Source organism: Vanessa atalanta, chromosome 5 (assembly GCF_905147765.1).
Source record: "Vanessa atalanta chromosome 5, ilVanAtal1.2, whole genome shotgun sequence".
NCBI classification, from domain to species: domain Eukaryota; kingdom Metazoa; phylum Arthropoda; class Insecta; order Lepidoptera; family Nymphalidae; genus Vanessa; species Vanessa atalanta.
In genome coordinates, this window is record NC_061875.1 from 9,415,226 (window position 1) to 9,441,650 (window position 26,425).

The following is a 26,425-nucleotide window of genomic DNA, read 5'->3' on the forward strand; positions in this document are numbered from 1 at the left end:
TATTTATACATCTATGTCCATGTCTAAATCCTAGTATATCTTTATGTAAAATTTCGTTACGATCAACTTAGCGCTCTAGACAAGATGACGTAACAAACAGACTGACAGGTACAGTCGTACTTATAATATTAGTCTACAAGACTAGTCTAGGTTTCCATTCCTTGTCTTAGCCCCAAATAAATAATAATACTTACTTATTATTTTATTAAATAAGCTGATACATCAATGCGTTTCATATGAACGTTCGCGTATGTATATTTTTAAAACCCTATAAATAATTGTGATTGAAGTAACGACTTCACAGCGTAAGACAGCCTAAGCAGACAGACAGACTTACTTTCGCATTTACAATATATATAATAATATATTCTAGATAATAAACGGACAAATACGAATATTTAGAGCTTGTAAGTTCTCAATGATATTGTGTGTCTCAGAGTCACGACACACAAATGTTATTTATAGGTTAATATTGAGGAAGCTGTTACTTTGACAGTTTAGCGATAGATACTATTGTTCTCCGACCAGGACGAAAGTGAACGACTATTACAGGTGTTCGTTTCCGTAACAATGAAATGTAACGAATATGATAAGCTATGATAACTGATTGTGTAATTGTAATTGGTAAATAACTCGTAATAGATGAAAATGGTCGCGTTATATGTATTTGTTTCCTATTAAACTATAAATGTTACGCAAATTAATATGCTGATACAGTTACGTCTATACAGAACTATGTAATAATATTTAGTATTAACCCTTGAAGATAATTATTTCAACGTAACTTCGAATTTACATAAGAATTATTTACTTGAAGGTCTCAATTGTATTTAAATAAAAATTAATAATAGCTACTGTACAAAACATGACCCCGTGTAATGGTGGCAAGAATTACCCCGTTGAGTCGCTGTTTCGAGCCTCTGGGTATAAAATTAACCAGCCGTCCAATAACCAGTTGGACCAATATGACGAGGAAAATAAAAATTAATTATACAAAAATATATAAATATATATCAGAGGAAGACGGACAAACAAATTAGATGCAAAGATTTCATCACTATATAAGTTTCAACTAACTAGACAAATATTATTCCTAAATGTAAACATACATATTTTATCGTGTGAATTAGAGTAAGTAGATAAATGCTCTCATATGATATATAAAAGTCGTTAAGAAATTTAAGTTCAAGTAGAAATTTGGATAGGTCGTGGAACCTGTCAGATTTAAAATTTAAATTGCATTGAATACTAAGGCATATTACTCAATACGAGATTATATTAAAGATAAAAAAGCGGGGACTTAGTCTTTATTGATTTCTAGTCAGGATATATAAAAATTAAATTGTTCTTTACAGACATACTCTGTATTTAAAATCGTGGAAAAGAGTATCTACTGAGTTTCTTGCTGGTTCTTCTCCGGTAGAATCTACTTTCCGAACCGGTGGTAGCTTTACATTTAATTCAACATTGTAACCTGATTCAAAAGCTGCTTTTATGAGCCTACTTTAATAAAGAATATTTCGATTTATCATGAAGTTCTTTCAAATCGAAAACATTTTAAGCAAACTTCGCTTTAGAATGGAGTGAATAAAATCACTTATGTCATTAAACGAACCTTTATAAACACGCATCATTATGTTAAATTAAACTTGTATAATTGTTACTAGTTTTTTTGCTTTCAAGCAAGGCAGCGTTTTGTTTGTTTGTATTATGCGGTAAATTAGTTGAAAAAACGAGGAAGTCGCGGCTTCGTGACGAACATCCTTTTAGAAACCCTTCTAGGAAAAATGATAATAGATTTTTTATATTTCCTTTATATTTTCCTTTATACCTAAGTAGAGTATGGCGTAACAGTGGAATTATCTATTCATCAGTCATTATTCGGTATATCTGATGCTTTTTTTTTAAGTAATTGAGAATCAAATATTGATACTATCGGTATCAGCACTAACTTATTAATATTGTAGTTTTGATTTTCTTAAGTATATAGATAGATCTCCGCGGACGTGCTATCCGTTTTTAGTATATCTTGTAATTTATTTATGGGAACTAAAAATAGTCCGTAAACTGTACCAAAGCTAGACTCTGGGGAAAAGGCAAAACAATGTCTAACCGACGAGACTATTTCAGACAAGCTTTTTTTACATAGATCCTTGTTATAGCACAACATACATACTTATCAAATCTAACCTTCATTGACAAACTTATTTTTTTTTTAATCTAGAACAGCTATAGTATTATTGATTTATGCTGTAATAATAACTTAAAACCTCTTTCGAGTAATTCGATTACTAATGATGTATCGACTTTATGCAGAGTTGTTAAAGTTTGATTGTTTTTCTTATTTTTTCTTTTATTAGCTAAGTCGCTAGATTATAGGAATATGAGATCATTCAAATTTATTTTTAAAAGCATATAATGACCTAATATATATCAAAACAGTGGATTAAATTGAATTAACCACAGAATATATTGGCAACTATTATTAAATAACCACATACATAATTGGATAACCGCAATCGCCTCAATATATTTAGATAATTATTGCTAATCATATTGCAAAAATGTTTATGGTAGGAATCATTTACGATATAGCTCGTATTATAAGCCTTGTTGAAGGTAATGACCGGGTTAATAAACGAGTCTCGAGGTTCCTTCCCAGACTGGCCATAAGCCTGTTAGGAAGAGCCGGCACACACGCATATGCAAAACAATTACTATGTACTAAGTAACCATTTAACATTCAACTCAATCACACTCAATCATCGATACTCAAACTTTTACAACTTTGGATTTATTTTGAGTACAATTTTTATTTTTATAAATATTACCTATTGATTTTTATGATGCATGTAGGAGGAAGGGAAATGAACTACCAGGCACTAAGTATTGCTGTTTGACGATAGAATATCTGATGAGTAGGAGTTAACTACCCCGACCGGTTTGCACAAAGCCTTACCAGGAACTAATTGTTTATTTTAGAATTGTAATCCTTCTAAAATAAGTAACTTTTTAATAATCTATTAAGATTAAAATGTATTTGCTACAGCGCAATCGTTAAATTATTGATTTGTGTCTGCTTAGCTTTAGTTTTTATTATAAAATTTTAAAATAAATAAATAGGCTTATTATCTTTCGCTTTTTTTAGTTTTTTTTTTTTTATATTGTATATAAAAATATATTATATATAAAAATAAGTTTTTTTAAGGAATACAAAGTGCGTTACTTGCCTTACACTTTTTTTGCTTACGGTTTTAATTGTGAGATTCGGAATTCAAATTTGCAAAAATTTTATAATGAAAAAAAAATAAAAAAAATCAAGCACCACCCGTATTTATATCTGTATGTTTTCGATCATAGCGTCTATGCCCATTAATAACTTAATTTAATACTACCGTCTAATATATTATAGGCAAATGTTCTTTGAACATGCAAATTAAGAGCCGGTTATACGCATCAGTGCAGCAGTGGCGAGTCAAGGTCAACGTCTTGCATCAAGAAAAATTTATACGATAGAAAAAAATATCATTAAAGAACTATATATATATAAACAAATAAAACTGTTGAAATTATAATAGTATTAATTTTAATAATAAATTAAATGTTGAAGTTAAACAGCTTAAAGAAATTATAATCCAATCAATGGGGTAGGAGGTTCAATGCTGGCCAATTGGGTTATTGTCGTCCCTACTCCTAACACATATAAAACAGAATTTGAGAACAAAAGTACAGAAACATTGTAAAGATAATTAATAATATTGGTGTATCTTAAAGTTTTGGTCCTATACTGTTTTAGGGAACCAAACAAGATTTATTTTACTTGCTTGTAAAGGCCTATTGGGACGTTATATATATATATATTTGTTTTCATAACTCTAACTTAAACATTTTCCGGTTACAACTATCATCCATTTAACTAGAATCGTGGACTGATGTCTGATTTTCATCTCTCTGTGATTTACAAGATTAACACAAGTCCGCAAATTTTGACTTACAAAACCGAACTTAATATGCTGATTTCGGGTGTCTCTGAATAAAATTAACTCCATTATTTCAGTTACACAACTATTCGGTAATGGAGGTCATAAGTTACGTGAACTGTACACGATTGTTTGTTATTACCTAAAGCCAAAACACGACCGAGAAGCACGTGCAAAACCTAATTACAGCCTGCCGCTTCATCGCACTTTACTCGCTTTAATAAACTTTAAATTATTCCGACGATACCTTTACGATAAACGTTTCTATAATAAACACTTAATAACGATTTACGTTAGCTTAATAACCGATTATAAGATTTAATGCTATCTATTCAAACGGGTCAAAAGTCGTAAACGCATTGAGTAATTCAATAATAGGCCCAGTTACACGTTTTGTAATAATTTACAGTCGCTAGGAAACTATTTGCACTAAATTGCGTTACAGACCGCAGCTCATCCCAAACTTATCATGACAATCTTGAGAACCGAGGCGGTTTGCGAAACCGCTAAATATATGAGTTTATAGGTTTCAGCGGCATTCGCACGAGCCGGTTTATTAACGACCATCATAAATCTTTAAAGAAAGCTGATTTTTTATTGTGGAAATATCGTAGCCAAACGAAACGTTACTTTTGTATTCAGCGAGAGTGTATCGGATTCAGCGCGCGTTCATCCGTCATTTTGTCATTACGCAATGCATTGACGCTAGCTGTTACGATCTTTTGACCTCAAATTGCAACTCTTTGTCTACAAATATATTCGACAAACATATAACACATAGCGTGGTTAATATAAAGAAAATAAGATTTATTTTTATGAAGCAAATCTATCACGCCATCATCATTATGTCTATATATGACATATATTTTTTGGGATAAATCCAGCAGTTCTGGTACATATTTTGATCACCAACAAAAGGATTGTGTTTAAAAATTGAAGATATGCTTAAGAAAAATCAAAAACCTGTATCAAAAAAATTACGACGACGATTTACGATAACCACAATTATAGATTAGCACTGCTATACTTATTTCATTTACACGTAATATCATACCTTTAAAATTATAAGTGGTGAATTTGAGTAACGTCGCTTATTTAGTTTGCATATATATAATAGAAACCTTAATGTTTGGTATTTATACTAAATCGTATTCAATTTGAGCAATTTTGCGTGTCTTCTTCCAATTAGCATATAATGGGTACTCGCGCTCTGTGCAATACAAGAATTAGAACAAGTCGTTACATGGTTAAGTAATATAATGTTATCCACTTGCTACTATCGGAACACTCCGTGTATAACGTGTCATGTATATTTTTGAGGATGAATGGTCGCAGGAAACCAGTGGAATGTATTTAAATTGCTTTTCATTATTAGTAAAATTCTTCGTTTTAATATTGTATGTATTTGTATACAATTTCAAGTTATGATCTCTGATTGCCTTATGATTACACAGAATTTTGTTTTATTTTTTGCATATCAAATTACAGATGACCGAAAGAGATTGTGTTGTTCCACTACATATATATGTTTCCTCGTTCCAATGTTGTTGTTCGCAGATCGGGCCGAGTCCCACTTTAACAAAAATAATAAAATATAAAACCGCGTTTCAACTTATTCCAAATTCGTGATAAATAACAAGTTCTGCCCCATGTTCATTGTTGTAACAACCATTTTTGGTAAAGCAATAAATACGTTAGAACTACATAAATGAATTGACACATTTTTGATACATAACTATAATACTGATAATACAAAAATAGGGTTGGAATGTCGCATATCTCTATTTTTTTTTAATAAAAATTTACAACTATGTTTGTAACTGTATTTTACATTCAATGGATAGACGGAAGAAGCCAAGCAAAGGAGCCATCAAATCGTCACAAATTATATATATATTTAACGCACAGCTTTATTCAAGTTAAAAGGCATTAGTCTATTCTTATAATGTCAAAGCCCCGCGCTCCATTGGTTGTATGGATTTATGGTTTTTGTGTTATGTCACTTGAGTCTATTATTAAAGTCAGCATTCAGCATCACAACACATCAACACGGAGCTATTTAAATGTATCGTATTATACTATGTAATAAAAATGTATCTTTTTAATTGGCATTGATTGCGCTGGCGTGAAAATATGCCTATGTTTTTACTCTGTAATCGACTCATTAGGCTTTATTAAGTCAAGAAACAAACAGATGATCGTTGCATAATTGCGTGTATTCTTACATCCTGAATGCATTTGCAACACGATTCTGAGATCGCTATCTATTAAGGTTTTCCATGTAACTTAGTCACGGAATACTTCTAGATATTTCAACTGTAACGTTATTAATAAAGCTTAAGCCTATTGTCACCCTCTAGGAAAATGAAAGCGATGGTAATCCATTAATTTTTCATCAAATTTAGATTTTCAAATTTCGAACGTATAAATTTGTGCTCTAAGAATTGATTTAATAATGAAAAATAACTGTGTTTAGTATTTGTTATACAATTACAAAATCTCAAGATCTTAAAGAGCTATAATTTATAGTGATTTTAATATTATAATAATATAAATTTATTGGTCTGTTTCTTACTCAACCAGTCGCTAAATGCAAACGAAGGAAATTTCGCGCACTTATTATACGGTGTGTTTACGGTATTTGCAACACAACTTTTGTTCAATTAATAATTGGGTTATTTGAAACAAATTTGATAAAAGGAATTCATTTTATCAAGTTTAGACCGTAGAATTTGTTAGGAGTAAATAATATGTACAAAATTAATAGGTAAATTTTGCTACTAAAGGACGACACGTAATTGCAAATCAATAAAACAATATCAACTTCAAACTTCAGTGGTGATTCATAAAAAAATATGATCAACCAAATTAACAATGATTTCTATAAATATATACAAAGCAATGTAATTATCGTTGAATTTTTATAAGAAGTAACGACAGCAACACGTTCGTATACCTGTACAGAACATTTCGAATTACAAACACTTTGTATTTTTATAATAAATACTTAATTAAAAACAATTTTATTATTAAGCTTGTCTTGTTTGTTGTCTTAACAAATATCTTGACCAATTAAAAGAGAACATTCAAGACATTGTGATTATATAATCTATCAAAATAAATGTATTATGATAATTTCAATGTTTTGTTTATTGTTCTTATAAAATCACTTTTGATGTTATTACATCAGTTTAATTAATTTTAATTCTAATTAAATATTTAATATGCGAAATTAAAATCTTGATATTTCGTAAACCTTTGCAATCATGTTAGTATAATAACTGACCTTTACACCTAAGATTTTAAACGAGTTTATTTGAAGTGGTTAATTTCGATGGTAATAAATGCAAATACAAAATAAAGAGATCAATTTTTGACCTCGAAACGCATTACGAAAATACAATATAAAATATTTGACTTGTTTTGTTGGACGTCAAATATTTGAGATTGAACTGAAGGTCAATATTTATACGATTTCCGATGTCATCTTCGCAGGTCGATTTGAATATGATAACATTTAACTGTTTCAAAACACGACTGTTTTCTATCGCATGGGAAGACTTCTCAAAGTTCGTGTTGAAATGAAATTAGGTAGAAGTTTGAGAATCGAATGAAGCAACACTCTAGCTTGGAAGACGTAAACTGTTTAAGTTTAAATATAAACCGCTTGCTCGCATCTCGAGCTGTTTATTGGAGTGATTTCAATATTAAGAAATCGACAAATGATTAGTTAATTATATGATTTATATTCGTATGCGAATCACATAGGGTTGGCGGTCATTTTTTAAATATATAATATTTCACATTTCATTAACAAATTGCGTATGAAGTAATTTATTTCTAACGTATAACAGAGAACACTTTTTCAACATGAAAAGTATATTTCTAATCCAGATGAGTGGTTTTATTTTTAAATTTTATAATTTTCTCTTTATTTAAAGTTTTTTACATACACAATGCACGTTGCATATGTATATACCAATTTTCATTGCGACTGATCGAACGATGATATTCCACCATAAAATCCGTAATAAAGTTCATGTGCTGCAGCGCCATACTGACGAGTTATAACAGAGTATTTAAATGTTCTCCAAAACAGCGGTCAAATACTGTTGCAGTCTAATAATAAACAGGTACACAAAAATCCATATTTTCCGAGAGATTTTCATCAAAAACGTGACCTTATGTCAATACAAAGCATGTTTGGATTGGCAACCCTAGATACGTTTATTAAATTGAATTAGTGATTGCCTAAAAATATTATTTCTCGAAGAAAATTTATAATAGCGCCGCAATGTCAACAAAGCTTATAAAATGGGGTCATGGGCTTGATTAACATTACTATACTGGTGACTAGTCTTGACAAACGCTGTAATATATTCAATTTATGATAAATGTAGTGAATCGTAAATTATTATATATCGTGATGTAATTGTTTAAAGTGATAAATATCTGTTATAACACAAAAGCCATTTCCAGACATTACGATACTTACTAAGCAGTATATTCTAATGATTAATCTATAAAATGTCTTCAATATTAAATTCGTTCAAATGCAAAAATAGTTTACACTTTAGTTATAATACGATTCGATCACAAATTACCGTAACAAGATTGTGAAGTCACGTTTATACGTTAAGCGCTAAGTAACGAGAGTTTTCACTGCCAGGATAATGAGAGTGGACACATTAATTAGAACAGCTAAAGATTTAACAGACTATTATATAAGTGTCTCATTCGTATCTTTAGTTCGCTTCCTTATTCAAGTCGAACATCAGAACACTGTTAGCGAGTAACATAATCTGCTTTCCTTAAACCAGATAACAGTGAAAGCTTTCCAATAAACACTATAAAAGGCAAAGTTAAAGACAGATTTGAAACGTGAGATACTTTCAGAACAATAGTCTCCTTAAAGATTACCATATCTGGATAAAGTGTAACGTGGGAACGCACAAAATATCCCTTAATATAGTTATTAAATTTAACAGCATAACCATGGAACATAACTTTATAATAAAGTAGATTGCACCCGCGGCTCTACCCGCCTGGAGGAGGAAAAGGACAGATGATAAGGTCTTTATGTTCTTTTCTAACATGTATGCAAAATTTCATGATCATGGGTTGATCGAGCTCTTTACAATTTTAGTAAGAATTATAGTGCGAGTTGATATGTATTTACCAGTGATACTAAAATAGTCCTATTCTAATACCTTAATCTCCCGGAAAGCTTCAAAGCTTGAAACAATAATACAAATTGTTACAAATAGAGTTTAATTTAAAAAATCCAATCAACTAGATATTTTATCCCAAATACATTTACACGTTGCTATGTTCCGATAAAACTGTAAACTTGGTATTCTTGTACGGAAATACTTAACCTAGAATAACTGCAGACATAAGGAACATACAAGATACCAAATTAACATTATTTTACAGACATTACATTTAGTATACTATCAAACATTAGCGTGTACAAAGTCTATGAGCGGAAGTTACTAAAAGTGACTTCATGCTATCACTTAAAGTGTAATTCAACGAATTATGCGAGCAACAATAGACATTAATTCATAATAGAACAGAAACGAGGTTAAAAAGATTCCTTTCCATTTTAGAAACAGAATGATACGAAGTTTTATTATCGTTCTTCAAGTGGTTTTACATTTTTAGTTAACCAAATTTAAACGAAATAATATTAAGTTATCATTCGTCTACATACTTCTCCGTAATATTGTGTGTTAATATCTAGACGAGATTCTTTAAGGAAGAGAACTTGCACAAAACATCTAGGTCAATAAAGACATCGCAAAAAATAATAATTCGATGCGATATGATACTAGAAATAAAACAAGGTAGACTCATATGAATAAAGTCAATAAATTCATTTTTTAAAAGAAACGGTCATTTAATTAAAAAATGCAATGAAGTCTAATAATTAAAAAAAAAAACCTAGGTCGCCCCTAAGCATTGACGTAGCCGCTATAAGAAATACCTTTACTAACGTCGTCAATGCGGTATAGTTTTGATAACTAAAATTTTGCCTGATGCCTTAATTACTGCACTGGCTTACTCACCCTTCGAACCGGAACAAAACAAGACCAAATATTTGACGGTAAAATAAATGGTGAGTTGACTTAGACTTGCTCAAAACCGTACCACTTAGTAAGTAAATATTATAATATTTTTATTTTATTATGAACTAAAGTCGTTTAATTTAGATTGTTAATGTTACTAAAAGTGATGAATGGAAAACGCCAGATAATGTTACCGAGCGAAGGTTGTTTTGTAATCGAATCCCCTTTCGGGTGTAACTTTACAAATTTGACACTAAACCTGCATCTGGTATTGACACGAGAATGATCAAAAAGGTCACGGGAAAAAATTGAACGTAACATTAATACGATATCGTTTTCCTTTGATGTATAATACTTATAATACAACGTAACGCTGCCATGCCTTTATAAAACAGTTTTTTATATAAATAAATAATCAAATATACTTACAAGTGTTTTAATTGTACTTATCATTCATAATTTAGTAAGATAAAAGTAAAATTAACATTAGTCGATTATAGAGATGTCGATAAGTGTTTACTTTTTAATACGAACAATTTGATGCTTTGTCAAGTAAATGTAGAAGCAAACGCAGAATTAACAAGAATTACGGCACAGTGTAAACTTCTTACGCGTGACATCTTCCTTATTTATTACAAAATCTTTCGTAAAGTAATAGCAACATATAGAACTATTAAACTTGTTATAAATATATGTACTAATTGCATACTAATGTAACTGTCTGCTCCTATACGGCCAAACCAAATTTGGTATGAAGCAAGCTTGAAGCCCAAGGAAGAATATAGGGTATATTTTTATGCCAAACAACCAAAGACTAACCCCTAAAATGCAAGCGAAGCTGGGATGACTACTAGTAATGAATAATTTTGTATGTAACATATCATTTGTTTTATAATAACAAAAGCATTCGCAGAGAATATCCAAGAAAGTATGTTAGTTATTCTCCTGCATGTAGGCACTAAGTTTCTAAGCGATTGTTCTACGAAGAATTACTACTTAATATTAGACGTTTCAAAAATACTTATGTATGAAGTTAATTTAGAATTCATAGCTTTAAATATATTAATTAAACCTCGCAGTTCCAGGTTGTTTTATGTAATAAAAATTAACAGCGTGTTAACTTTCCTACTTCGACGTGAGATGGCGTTTTTATATAACATCTTATTTACATACAAGTAATAATTATATACCGAGTGGATATACTTCAGACATTGATATATAATTGTGTACATTAGTTTTATTTACTACCTCTTAATATATATGACATTAAAATTTTCTTACGTTTCATGACAACTTAATCTATTACCCAACATAAAATTTAATACCAGATACAAATTGTTTTCAATGGGGAATACAATTATTAGATATAAAAATGTATTAAAATAAAATAGGTATTCACGACGTATTATGCTTTACAATATGGTTGGTGAAATGAGTTCAATTTTTAGCTATAATAAAAACCATCACATTTCGAGTTTTCAAAAGTTCTTCAATTTTAATAGTATGTATGTGAGGCTGTGTGAGTATGTTTGTATGTATTTGCGTGTAGCTAACGTGAAGACAAACGAGCAAATGGCCTACGTAGTAGTGGTCACCTTCGCGAGTACTTCTTACAACGTCAGCGCCCCGCCAATCACGGTAACTAACATGTTATGTCCCGTGTGTCTGTAATTACTCTAACTCGATTAGATTCAAACCGGAAAAATAATAATAATAAGCTATGTTTGGTGATAGAATAACCGGCGCGTCGATGTTGACTACCAAGATTAGCATCACAAAGCTAATAAGGGAAATCTACCAGCGTTATATTTATAGGACTGTCAAAAGAAAAGTGTCGAAAAAAATATCGGCCATCTGTTGGCCACTAAGTACACACACACGTGTAATGTATGACGTTTGAGAGTTTCCAGCGTAGCTGTAACGCACGCCCAGATAATAATGGCCCGATTGTTCTTTTGTAGCGCGACACTATCTAGACATATAAATTATCTAAGCTTTAAACTACTTTCATATGACGTGTGAACTCGTAAAACTACCCAATAGTAATATAGTAATGATTACTTATCACACAAGTCTAAAGTTATCCTAATTTTTCTTATACAAATAGTATATTGGGAAGTCTAACGGTAACTTAAAACATTGACAATGTTTAAGAAATACCACGAACTCCATCTTATTTTGCCACTGCCTGCGCCTGGAATTTTTAATACATAATTATATATTTATTAATGTATCTTTTTATTAATAATTAATACATGTGAATTTAGTAAAAAATATTTTTTTTAATTATAGCAATACATAAAACGCATTTTACAATAGAAGTACCTACATATAATTAATTATTTTGTTCCTTATAAAAATACTATTTTTGTAACAAGATTAAATAATTATTATATTATAGTAATCTGGAATAATCTAGAATACAAATATTAATTAACATAATATTAAAAAAATAAAACGACTATCAAAATATAACGAGGCTTAATTTATATCCTCACATAGTAGAATACGTTCAAAATTAGTCAAATTACATTGAGTTTGAGAGAATTTTTTTTATGTGGCAATACATATTTTAATTAATTCATAGTTTCGTTTTAAAACTACACCAATTGTCTATTTTAACCTTATATTTAATCATTAAAAAATGAAGCTAGTTATTATTATTTAATTATTAATACAGCTTATTTTTATCTCAGCGATAAATAATAATTATCACGGATGGTAATTTATAATTTTGCTAAAGGTTTGATATGATTCACTGAAGACGTGTTTATCACATCCTGGTTCTATGACTAAAATCGGTCAACTCCATTTGCCGTATCTAGTACGTCAAATAATTATAAATTGTAGGTTTTAAGTGACACTTAAGTTTATAACATGTTAAATTGATTAGTAGTGCTTTTAAATAACCGTCTTATATTGTATATAAGTAATATCATACAGTGAATAGCTTCAAACGCACACATATAAACGCAAAATATTGATTTGTTCCGAGTTAAAATGTTATATGATTTTCAAATATTCTATATTAGTAACATAGTTAATTATATAAATATCCATAAAAATATTTTATAATTTTATCGTACAGGTAAAAATTTTTTGGATTAATTTTATTAATTTGGCAAACACTAGACAAATTATCAAACTTAAGCATTTAAAACTTAACAAACAAAACCGTAAGAAAAATGTTGTTTATTAAAAGTTAAAATTCCTCGTTTAACATTTAAAATCTTCACTCCGCAAAAATGTACCTGTATGAAACTACCGGTTAATTTATGGGCCTTGAAATTTTATACCAAGTTTATGTTAATTAATTATTATGCATCAGCTTTGATTTACTAATTTCTTGTATATCAAAAGATCCGACGTTAGCACATCAGCGTTTACATTAAATATTATACACAACGAAATGAAACATATATCTCCTATTATATATTAATATAATTGGCGTACTAAGTTTTTTGCAGTCATTTTCAATGAAGACTACCTAATGCACTGGATATGTTTTAGTCCACCAATTTGAGCGCGAATAAAAGTGGAATCTCTTTTTTGTAGTCACTAGATTAATGAGGTAGTGGTATAAATATATAAAAAAAAAATATTTTTATCTTACAATACATATCTACGAGATGCTGGAAGAAGGATTGTCATAGGTACAATAACACAAAATACTATCGTCGACCTCCGTGGTCGAGTAGTGTGTACACCGGTTTTCATGGGTACGCCTACTCCGAGGTCCCGGGTTCGATTCCCGGCCGAGTCGATGTAGAAAAAGTTCATTAGCTTTCTATGTTGTCTTGGGTCTGGGTGTTTGTGGTACCGTCGTTACTTCTGATATCCATAACACAAGTGCTTTAGCTACTTACATTGGGATCAGAGTAATGTATGTGATGTTGTCCAATATTTATTTGTTTATTTATTTATTATGCAATAAAATTCAGAAGGCCTTTCTACCATACCGTATATCTATGTTCAAAGGAATAACTTTATATTTACAGCATAATTTTGTTCTTCTGTATAAGTAAATGTTTTGTTTTAATTTTAATTCGTTAATTCGTAATCAATATAGCAATAAAATTGTTTTTTATTATTTAACTCTAAGAATATTTGCTCAACGTATTTTTTTCCTTTACGATTAAGCTTTTCAATTAATTTATTTAATATAAATATAATGAAATAACGTAAAGTAAATTGCTTTTATTTTGTTTTATCCAATTTCGATTACATAATTAATATTGTAAATTATATTTACAATTAATTAATTAACATATTTATAATGGTATATACAGTTGCTATAATTTATTCAAAGACTGATCATTTTTACAACCAATATACAAATTGAAATTAATTAATGCTTAGAGCATTCTGTTGATAGATTCATTGATTGATCTGAGTAGTTAATCATTGGATAAAACAACTAAGTACTATGTTGTCAGATTTTGCAACTTCAATTAAAATCTAAATAAAATCTTATTATTATTTACTCGAGTCAAATGCTACAATAATTAAATTTACAAGGTCGTATGATGATCGGGAATGAATGTCCTAGATACGAGTACGTGTGCTTAGATTCAAAAGTGATCCATTAAATATAAGGAAGCAGTTTTAACGTTTTATTTAAATGCATTATATTATTTATAAGCTACATATTTAAATAACCAACTCGTCTTGCTATTTTTTTGTACATGAACATTTGAGTGTTGATATCATATCGAGATTGCAATCTGACATTAATAGCTTTTAGAATAACAATTAATTTATAAGTTTTTATTCGACTTAGGGCGATGTTTTAGGATTTTACTTGCTCTGAAACATAGTTTAAGTCACGTTTTAAGTGTATTGCAGAATTGTGTTGTTTAGGAAACTATTTTTCCTTGTGTTTAAAAATTTAATGTCATCGTGTTATGTCATTGACTATGTTAATATAAATGGTTCATCTTGACCCATATTATATATTTTAGTTCGTTAACAATCACTGCCCAAGATTGAAGTGCAGAGAGTATACTTTAAAAATCATTTACATCTATTAAACTTTTATTTAAGTAAATTCAAATCTCCCAAATCTAGTTGAACATTTTTAAACGACTTATCAAGTGAAATGACATTTCAATTTGTAAATAATATAATACGAAGTATTAGTAACGGACGTCATTTTAAAGACATAAAAAATCATTGACGAGTCAAATTGTATAAAGGAAATACGAAAGGATTATAATTATATTCCTTAATTTTTTTTGGATATTTTTGGAAATATTTATTTTAAAATAAACATTCAACCTCTGTTATTAAGCCTAGAGGTCGGCTTAATTTGCTTTCTAGATTACAATTGCCAATGATGTACATTAACAACAGTAAAACGTATATAATAATATAGAAAATATGAGTAGCATCAAAGGCGCAAATCGTAGCTCTTGCCTTGGCAATATTTATAATAACACTTAAACACTTATTATTAATTCATCAATTAATTAACATTGGCCTTGATTTTCTTTATAACCGTGTGTAATTCAAATTAAGAGAATATGTTAAAATGATTTATAATTTATTATAAAATAACACGCATTATCTGTCCTATCTGAATTAGAATTATTACGCTGTTGTATAATTCCAAGAATATTAGGACGAAGTACATATATGGTATCAATTTGAGATGTACTATCTGATAAATTTAATTTTTGAAGTTCTAGATATTTAAGGATCTTTTAATGTATTACGGAGAAAGTTTGGAGTTAATTCCACCAGGCTCCTCCAATACGGGTGACGGAAACTCTTCGAAATTTCTCCGCAAATGGGAGAGGAAGCCTTAACCCAGCAGTGGTACATTATCAGGCTACTTTACTCTAAATGTATTATATGATAAGATATTTTCTGATATATGAATACATATAAATAGCGGAACAGGACTAATTTCCTTGATTAAACCTTATTATAATTTTATTCATAATTACTCATATTTAATTTAAATGGCAGCAAAAGGTTACTTGATTATAAGGGTCCATAGACATTGGAATTTGAATAGCATTTTTCCATAAATATTTAATACAAAGTTGTTTATGTATTTCATTTTCTAGCTAGATTCTACATTCCCATCCGTTTTTATCTACAGATTAAATTGAATCTAGTGACACGATTCAGATAAGAGTCAACATCAATAAGAATATTTAAATTCGATTTGATTTGATTTATCATATAGCACCAGGCTGTCATCATCATCTTTACCTTACATAAATAGGCTGCCCGATTTAAATAGTTATATCCAATGTACATTTAATCAATACCACCCTTATGACCATCGCGATAGAATACATGTTATCTACGTATTTCATATTACGTTTCGAAATAAAAAAGTGGTTTAAAAGAGTTATTTGTAAAATACATCTCTTAAAAATGAACGTATCATAAAAATGTCATAGGTTTAAAAAACAATAAAATAATCTATTATGATAATTTATTCAAATAGCAGAATAATTATTATACTTGCAACAAGGTTGTGATGGTCGGGAATGTATATTATCACTTAGATACACGTGTTTTTAGACTTTTTAAGCGAATTTTGTGATTAGGAATAGTTTTATAGCTGTTTTATGTTATAGACATAAGTTACGTAATTGTATAAACAAATTCATCACTTGCGACATTTAATACAAAATTAGTTCTTAATGTCAGAAATAGACCTTCTATTTCTGACATTAAGAACTTAACAATATGGGAAAAATTTAATACAAGATTATTCGACTTTTTAAAATACGTCTCGATGAGATATGTAATGAATGTTGAGACAAGTCAACTTGCTCTGCACTTGCTCTGTCGAGATTGAAGGCAATGCATAATATAACGTACAATATGTAATTATAATGTCACGATGTAATTTTTCTTACATGTGTGACATATGCCTCTTATAGTTTCAAATCTTTGGCCTTACTTCTTGTACCCACCTAGGAGGTTCCTATTTTTATTAGCGTAACTACAACATTTAAATTTGTCAATTATAACATTGTAGTTCAACTTTGTATTTTAATATTTGCACTCTACCCCAGACGCGCCTATTATTTCACGGCTTTGTCATTATTTTTAAATTATTATAAAAATATATCTTTATTTCGAAACTAAATACAATTTGTAATTTATATGTGACGTATTATGACTTTTTGACAATTATAAAAAAAAACATAAATACGTTGAATAATTAAGATTCAAATTATTCAATTACAATTCAAACGTAATACTGAGATAATTCACGTGTGTTCCAAATTCCGGTAGAATCCGGTAGAGTTACTAAGAAAATAATTATAGCAAAACGTAGAATCATATAAATATTTTTGTATAATTACATACGTTAGGTAAATAACAACGAGTTTGTTGCTAAACAGTACGTGCATATAATTATAATCAAATTTATATGAATTAAATTCAAATCACATAAGATATATGCTTTATGTAATACATTGTTGGGGAAACATTATTTACATAGTAATTGTTTAATTGAATTCGCTTTAACTGCTAAGATCATTATCTCTTCTATAAAAATTAAATGTAAGGAAACTCTTGGTATTTAGTAATATATAACTAATGCAAAATTAATTTCAATGTCTTAATTAAACTCAAGATATAAACTAATAATATTTAAAAAAAAATCATGTTTAATGTTACTAGTGTAACTATTGATACATTATTAAAACTCTATTATTATGTAAAAGGTAAATAAATACAAGTTATTTATAATTTAAATAAGTTCTATTGATATCATACGTAACTATTTCAATTTATTAATTCATCAGTTTCCACCGCCGCAATTGATTTCATTGTCAGATACATAAAAAATACGATTAATATTCGGTATAACAACGACAATTTTGTAACATATTGCTTTCGGACAAATAAATATTCGTCATGGGCCACGGTTGTACATTACTTTATGCAGAGAAAGCTTATTAACTACTCATAATTCGGGCTTGCGTAATTTTTTATTCATTAACGTTTCAGACGGAAACATCTCTATTCATGACTTATTGCGTTAAGGCCTACGCTCTAGAAAAAAAAATGTTTTACATAATTTATTATAAACAAAAATTACGAATGTTTTAATTAACACAATATATAAATAAATGAATAAATAAACGTAACGCACCCCTCAGTCTCGATCAGTGACGGTTGCACGAACAAGTAATGTTATCCTCAAAGCACTCGTAATTTATCGAACACTAAAGTCACCAAACGCAAACGGCTAGCGGATGCGCCTTCCCCGACGCGCGGACATCAACTGTTCCTCCGTGCCGCACGCGTACCTTCAAGCGTCGTGATAACCGATAACTCCATGGATAAGCTTGCGATACAAAAAAAATATATATTTGCGAAACATTGAAATACGACGCTTGAAACTATTCCTTTATAATCTTTCAACATCGATGACTTATTATGAATGGATGCTTCACGCTTCGGTGGATCTTCTGTGAACTCCGTGTGAATTGGATATTTGGCTTAGTAGAGCGACCTTTCTACCAAAGACGTATTTATTATTCCAATATTGATCTATCATTAACTCTACATGATGTTATAACCTATGTTTGTAAATAGAATAACTTTTTTTTATTGTACTAATAAAATATTTGAACTATAGTGCTATATTTAAACTAACATTTGGTAATCGCAATTCACTTGAGGCATTATGTTAATGCCAATGTATATTATATTAAATGTTAAACGTTACGTTTATAAATAAATTAAAGAACATAGAAACATAGTCATTTTGAGAATTGGAGAATTAATTCAATGAAAAAGTTCAACGGGGTTAACGATACAGAAAAAATCGAATTCAATTGAATCAATTGAAATTCGGTCTTGGTGCTTTGAGAAAAGGTTCGTTATCATATCAAAATGTTATCATTGAGAACGACACTTTAAATATAGCCTTATAATAAAATAAAAGAAATGCATCAGGCGTTCCCTTTATAATACAAAAATATATATTTGGGCATGCACTATGTGTACACCGGTTGTGTCAATATTTTGCACTGCTATGATTAGTAGTGAAAGGTACATGACCTTATGTAATTAAAGATACACGAGACGTAACGTCCATTGCTGGGAACTAACGGATTCCCCTCGCATGGCCGATGCAACAATAACACATATTCATCAATTCTAAATAGATTAATTGTAATGTTTAAATTTAAATTAAATAGTAACGTACTTTAATCAGAAGGCCTTCCTTAAAAAGCATGGCCGGACCGTAAGTTTAGGGGGTTCTGGGCTAACACTACTTAGGGACCCACCTAAGACATATCTGAACGTAGACATAAATTAAATTAATTGAATGGGTTTGATTAATTGCAGGACTCGCAGGGCTGCAAACCATACGATATTTAATTTAATTAAGTTATAGATTCTTTCGCATTATAGTCTATTTTTGACTTTGACTTGACTTAACTTAGCCACGGGGCCCTGGGCTGAAGCCCTAAAAGCCATTAGTCACATTGCAATATAACAATAATATTTATTTAGAATGCCTAACTTAAAAAATACTAAACTAATATACATGAAACTTATACCAAAACATAAGACATATTTTGGAGAGGGTTTGATTCGCTTTATATTTAGACTATTGACGTGACGTTTTATATGTACATATAAGGGCAAAGTTTGATGATATAAATACGTGGCACATACAATAACATACTACATAAACAATCCAAATTTATTCGTATCCTACTACATGTAAGCATAACATAATTCTAACGACAAAACTAATTAGGTGCTCTTTATCCCTAAATATAGTTGTACATATATTATTATAGTTCATCTTCTATATAAAATTAAGCAAATTTATCTATAAACGATTAAAATTTTTAATATATTTTTAGTCAAATACCAATAACTGGCATTCTTTAAGTATCTATAATCATATATGGTAAAGATTGTAGGCTCAACGTGGAATTATTTTGATACCTCCTAATAAATAATATAAGTACATTCTAAATTGATACATGTTTGCCCATACCGAAGATTCCAAAATTTGAACATTGCACTTTTATGGTCTTGTCCACGATTTTAGTCGTAAATTAACATTTGATTTCGTATCATGTGGGAAAGATGTTGCAATATACGAAAAATCATTCGATATCAAGTAATAAAATGTAATGTATTTACCAAAAAGCAATAAAACAGGGTGTCATGAGCTGCCAAGTATAGAATAGGGGCCAAGTTTTGGTTAAATTAATTTGATTGCTAATTTTTGTTAATCAAATACAAGATGCCAAGTTAGAGTGACGTACGATATTTTAACCGAATAATTTATAGTTATAGAATGGCTCTTACAAAAATAAATGTATTTAATTTTTTTAGTCTATTATCTTAAGAGATCATTTTATATTTTTTTCCTGTATCCATATAATAAGCATCGCACTACAATCAGAGTTAGGACCTTCTTAATTCTTAGAACATATCAACTTAATTGGTACATTTTTTATTTTTAAATCTAAATTTATTGAATTATTTTTTGTATTTTCCTCCTCCAAAAACATTCAAAAAATGTAAATGTAAAATACATTTACATTTTTATGTACATTGAATATTCGGTTAAAATTAAAATTTAATTTATTAATTAACCAGTTGTAATTTTACAATGTATGTTAATATTCTGTACGTATGAACGTAACATAAAAAAAAAAATTATAACATTCTCTCTATGAAACAATCATCCCAAATTAAAGAAAGTCTTGTGGTTTTTGCACACTCGAACGGCCACTAAGCAAATACAGCTAAATAATAAAGTAAAAAATTTTTTGATAATTCAACAGCGCGATTCAGGTTTAAGAATCAACTTTGTATCCCATTCGTTAAATATTGATAATTGACTTATGTTGATACGCCATTTTGATACTTGTATCCTACAATTATTATAGTCAAAGTCGTATATCACATCCCAATACTTCGCACTCGTGTTATGTAGGGAGTTTCACGATTTTTCTTACAGAATGCCTCTACTGTATGAAAATCTAACCTAAGATTTTAGATTCAAAACCAACCAAGCACCACTTAGTTTTCATGTGCTTAGTTTGCGTTTATAATTCATCTCTAGCTTGGGAGTCAAGGAGCCTGATCCCGACCATGCATTAAACCCTTCACGGAGTAGCATGGTCGCTTCTCTACAGAGAAGAGGAGTCCATAGCCCAGCTGTGGATAATTCAAAGGCTATTTTATTTTTGTAGATAAGAGGTACATATATACTACTCGTTTTGAAATTGTTAAAAAGAATAAATACTTAAGAATAATTAAATAGCAAAATAACATAAATAAACTTAAAATTTAGATCAAATATGGGCAAATAGTTGAATTCTAAAATTTAATATATATACTCTTTAAATGAAAGGGTATATTTAACATAAGTGGAATATTTTCCAATGTACGAGGGAATGCGGTCCTAATCCACGAGATAGCACGTGCAGGTTAGATCGTTACTAGACGTGCATTTATGGATGCTTTATTAGCCTCAATAGTAGCCGAACCTTAATCAGGGTAGACGAATGTAAATATTCTTCAAACTGGTTTTGCTATTCATATAATGAACACTATAAATAATTCTGTTGTAGAGAAAATATGAACGGGAAGATGCAATACCTTATTTTGAGCTATAGATTTTAATTAAAAATTATATGTTGGAAGTAGTTGTTACTCACTCTTTATAATTTCTTATTTTAAGTAATTCTTAATGGAAATTTATTCTCAATTCTTTATTTAAAAATGTTATATGTATAATATTTATGATCGGGTATTACTTATTTGGCTATTAAATGATTTTGAATATTATTTTTTATTATATTCACTGGTTCAAAATAGGAAATCGTTTTAGGAAAAAGTTTTTATTTATATTGTACATGGAAAATGGTTAAAAATATATATATATATCCCGCTGAGTTTCTTTCGCCGGTTCTTCTCAGGTCCGAGGTGCTAAATTCCGAACCGGTGGTAGATTTTTGACAATCAATAAGCAAGTGTAAACACTTCTATATTTAATAAAGATTTTTGACTTTGACTTTGATATATTTATGAAGAATGAATAATTATTTTGTTAGTCGTATAATTTACTAATTGTACATTATAAAAAGAAAATATACTTTCGTAGACATTTAAATTAAATTGTACTATCTGTTAACTGCTCGTTTGTTTGACCGTAGTTATTTCATATTTATATTTTGTAGTTAAAAAACATTAGTCTTTTTTGACATTCGACTTATTTGCTGAAATTTATAGGTCTTCAAAATTGATTCATGGGAAAACAAACATAGTTTTACAATTTAAATATAACTTATATGATATATCAACTTTATATTTTTAGAACATAATATTATATTTTTGTATGAGGTAACAGTTTCTATCTTTATGGGTTTTTAAGTAGCGAAGTGATAAACTATACTACTTTATACATAAGAATATCATTTTAAGTACAGGAAGTTAACAGGAAGTCATAAATTTTAAGCCGCATCAACTTGAACTTTATTTTATTAATAATTTGGCTTACTGCGAACAGGTCTCAATAATTATATAAATTTCAAATTATTATTATTAGAGTTAATAAATATAATAAAATTTATCAAAAAAAAAACAAAAGTGCATGTTAGAGAAAAATTGATTTTATTTGATTTATTCATTTAATTGTAGATTCGACATGTTTAATAAGAGTACGTAAGATTTGGTGTACCACCTTTTGCAATGCAATCTGGGTAAGTACCACCTACTCTTTAGTTTTGCTACCAATCAACATTGATATCCTGTATAATTGTTTCCAGTTTAAATAAAACGTCAGCCAGTATAAAAACCAGTAAAATTTTGTACCATGGTAGATACAATGGTCTGTAGCGCTCTGATGTATAGAGTAATTTATTTTTCTTGCAGGGACGATGTATATAAGCGAAGATATTCCTACAAGCAGGAAACAAAACGTCGTCTACCTTCTTAAAAAATCCTTTTCAAATATACATTATCGTTCAACGAGTATCTACACGCAATATCATAATATATTAGCTCATAAGGAAATTATATGTCCAAAACCTATTTATTATTTAAGCTGATCACCATGATCGCTAAAAGAGCGTTGTTTTCGAATACTGTTATTAATTGTGCAGATCGCCTTGCAAACTTATTAATTAAAAACAAGTCAAGTGCGAGAATGATTTTAACACTATGTTTATATCTATAGTTATAAAAGTATGTACAAATCATTTTATCTTACTTAAACTACGAGTATGAGGCAAATTGCCTAGTTTATTTGATGGTGATGGTGAACATCTCCTAACAATTGCCCACTTCCGGTCTATACTATTAGTACGAGAGACGTATCGGTGAGGATAGATTCAAAGTCATTATCATTACTATATGACTTTCCCTTTGGAACGTCAAAAAAGTCTATGAATTGTAAAATAATAGAAAAATACTGTATAGATTTAAATGCAAGTAAATGTCACAGTGTATAAATATTTTCACCGTGAATAATATATCTGCGCTGCTCGGATAAATTAAGGCATAATTCACAACTAACTAGGGCAAGCGATATGTACTTTATGATTGAAGTCGCTTATGAAAAATGGTCTGGACGAAGAGACGGATAGAAAACAAAGACTTCATATAAGGGTGAATCCCATGTTAATTTTTGGAGTCTTGCGTGGTTTCGTGTGGAACTCTAAAAAAAACTAGTACAAAATATTGTTTACATCGTCAAAAATAAACGTCATCAGTGATACGCCTTAAGAACTCGTTTTAAATCTTGCAATAAATATTTATGTTTGCTCATTTTAAGGTTCAGCATCTGTCGAATAAAACTTTACAAATTATGTTAAATTTTATGTAAAAAAATGATAAAATATTCTTATTTTCTGAATTAAAATTACCTTCATGTGAATACTGCAACAAATATATAATGTTGCTCATATTAAATCAATAAACTAAAAAAACACTGAATGTGCACTAATTTTTTTTTAATACATTCGATAGTGAATAGTGAAATGAAAGTTCAACTTTCTATCAATATTTGAACTACTAGTAAATAGTAAAACCTTCCTTAAGTATAAAGTATAAAGTATTCCACTGAAATTTAATATTGATCTACAATTTAAATCAACTTATAAGAGCCAACCTACTTATAGAAGAACATCGTAAGGAGTCCTGCATGTAACGCATGAAGTTTTGCCACATGTATCCACCAACCAGTATTGGAGCAGCGTTATGCAATAGGCTGCAAACCTTCTCCGCAATATAGTAGAGGAAAGTAGAGGAAACTCTAGTCAAGCAGACGGACGATTAACGAGTGTGTAACGCTGTCGCTGTCTGTCAGGGTATGCTTTGATCTTTAAAATTACACAACGGATTTTGAAGCGATTTTTTTTTTAAATAGAATGATTGATTTAAGAGGAAAGTTTATATGTATAATACATGCACAATATAGTAGAGAAACACTTATTATTTTAGAGGTTTCTAAAATTATGTTGTATATAAACATATTTTTAAGTACCATAAATGTAATTTGAATGAATACTTTCGAGGACATTACAGATTTAAAACGCACATTAAATCTGTAATATTTAACGGACATAGCGGTTTGTATTGTCTAATGACAAAAAAAAAAAAAAACTGTGAACGTTGTAAGACATTCTGTAGTATATTTAGTATTAGTAAATAAATTATTAATTATTTCACCCGTGCGATGCCGGGGCGGATCGCTGGTTACTTATAAAACATTGGCCTCTTCAATAAATTTTATTAAAATTCATCCACCTTTTCCAATTTGAGCGAATGGACAACCATAACAAAATGTCCCTTGTAAAGCTATAGACCCATCAAAAACATAAATGTAAAAATGAGAGCCAAGTTAAATATTATGGTATATACCTTGGTTGTTGACTTCAACGACAAAAGAAGTGAGATCTAAATTTTTGCCAAGTTAAATAGCCCTTCTGAAATTTATTTATAACTACATAAAATAGCATTTCTTCTTATAACTTGGGATAATATATTGTTGCCTAAGGTCTGACTTGGCTAGTTCTCATATAAGAATTATATTATAGCCTTCGTAAGTTCTATTACAAATGAATTATAAACACAAATTAAGCACGCAAATATTCAATGGTACTTGTCTAGATATGAACTCGCAATATCTGGTTAAGATTAATGTTTTCTAGTGACTGGACCATCGCAGCTCTTAATGTACGTATATACTAACTAAGCAATACTGAGCTGTCTTCCATTCTTCTTAGATGTTCTGAGTTATAATTTGTTATTCTAAACACAAACTACAAGTTGTGTTTATAAACATATAAGAACTAGCCAAGTCAGACCTTAGGCAACAATATATTATCCCAAGTTATAAGAAGAAATGCTATTTTATGTAGTTATAAATAAATTTCAGAAGGGCTATTTAACTTGGCAAAAATTTAGATCTCACTTCTTTTGTCGTTGAAGTCAACAACCAAGGTATATACCATAATATTTAACTTGGCTCTCATTTTTACATTTATGTTTTTGATGGGATATCACTACTTTTTGTATATAAATTATTAATAGGTACTTATTAATAACAAAATTAATACCAAATGGTTTTTGTTAAGCTATTCTATTTTCCTACGTTTACGGGGTATAATTGTCTTTTTTTTGATACATTCTTATTTTTCTTGTAGGTACCTCTGAAATGTTCGAGTGAATTGCTCATTCAGTGTCCGGATTTTTTTTACGCGTTTTCTGTTTATACTTAATTTGGCCAAGTAGGGGTGGTATAACGTGCGCAGACGGTTGTACTCTACAATAGAGCTCTCTTGTGTCTTGATTTGAATTGGACCTAAATTGATAAGATGTACTCCATCTAAGGCTTTAACTCTAGAGAGGCCAACGTAAGCCTGCTCTTTACTTAATATAGAGGAGCCTATGTCGAAAAGAGCACCGTCAAGGCGAAGGCCTTGTGATTTGTTTATAGTAGTAGAATATGCTAAGCAAATAGAGAATTGTTTCCTTTGAACATATATGTACATTACTTAATATCTGTAACTTGGTTTTGACTTCTAGTTCGCAAATTAAATTATGTTTAAATTGAATTGTTATTTTACGTGCGCTATTGCTGTTATCGACGTTCCCAATGTACCTTCTCTATTTTTCCATTGGACCCATTCATCAGTCCTTTGCTGACATCAGCATGCTTGCTCGATACTGTTCTTCCAAGCAATAAGGATCCCCGTTTGTAGCGCTAGAGTACAAACTTAAATAATTCCAGTTACGATATACATACTCTACTACAATCTCACGAAACCTTTTTTATTGTTGTATACTAGTATACTCAAACAAAAAATATGCAGTCGAATAGACTAGGCAGTTTCCATCGGAAGGTATTGAAAT

At 29.7% G+C, this 26,425-nt stretch overlaps 1 protein-coding gene across 1 annotated transcript in view; it reads right to left on the reverse strand.

Moving 5' to 3' along the window:
- Nucleotides 1-18,306, reverse strand: part of LOC125064206 — a 43,377-nt gene extending 25,071 nt beyond the window's left edge. The window contains exon 1 of the mRNA XM_047671144.1: nucleotides 18,180-18,306. The gene's annotated coding sequence lies outside the window, so the exon portion shown is untranslated. The remainder of the gene's footprint in view (nucleotides 1-18,179) is intronic.
- Nucleotides 18,307-26,425: the final 8,119 nt, after the last annotated feature.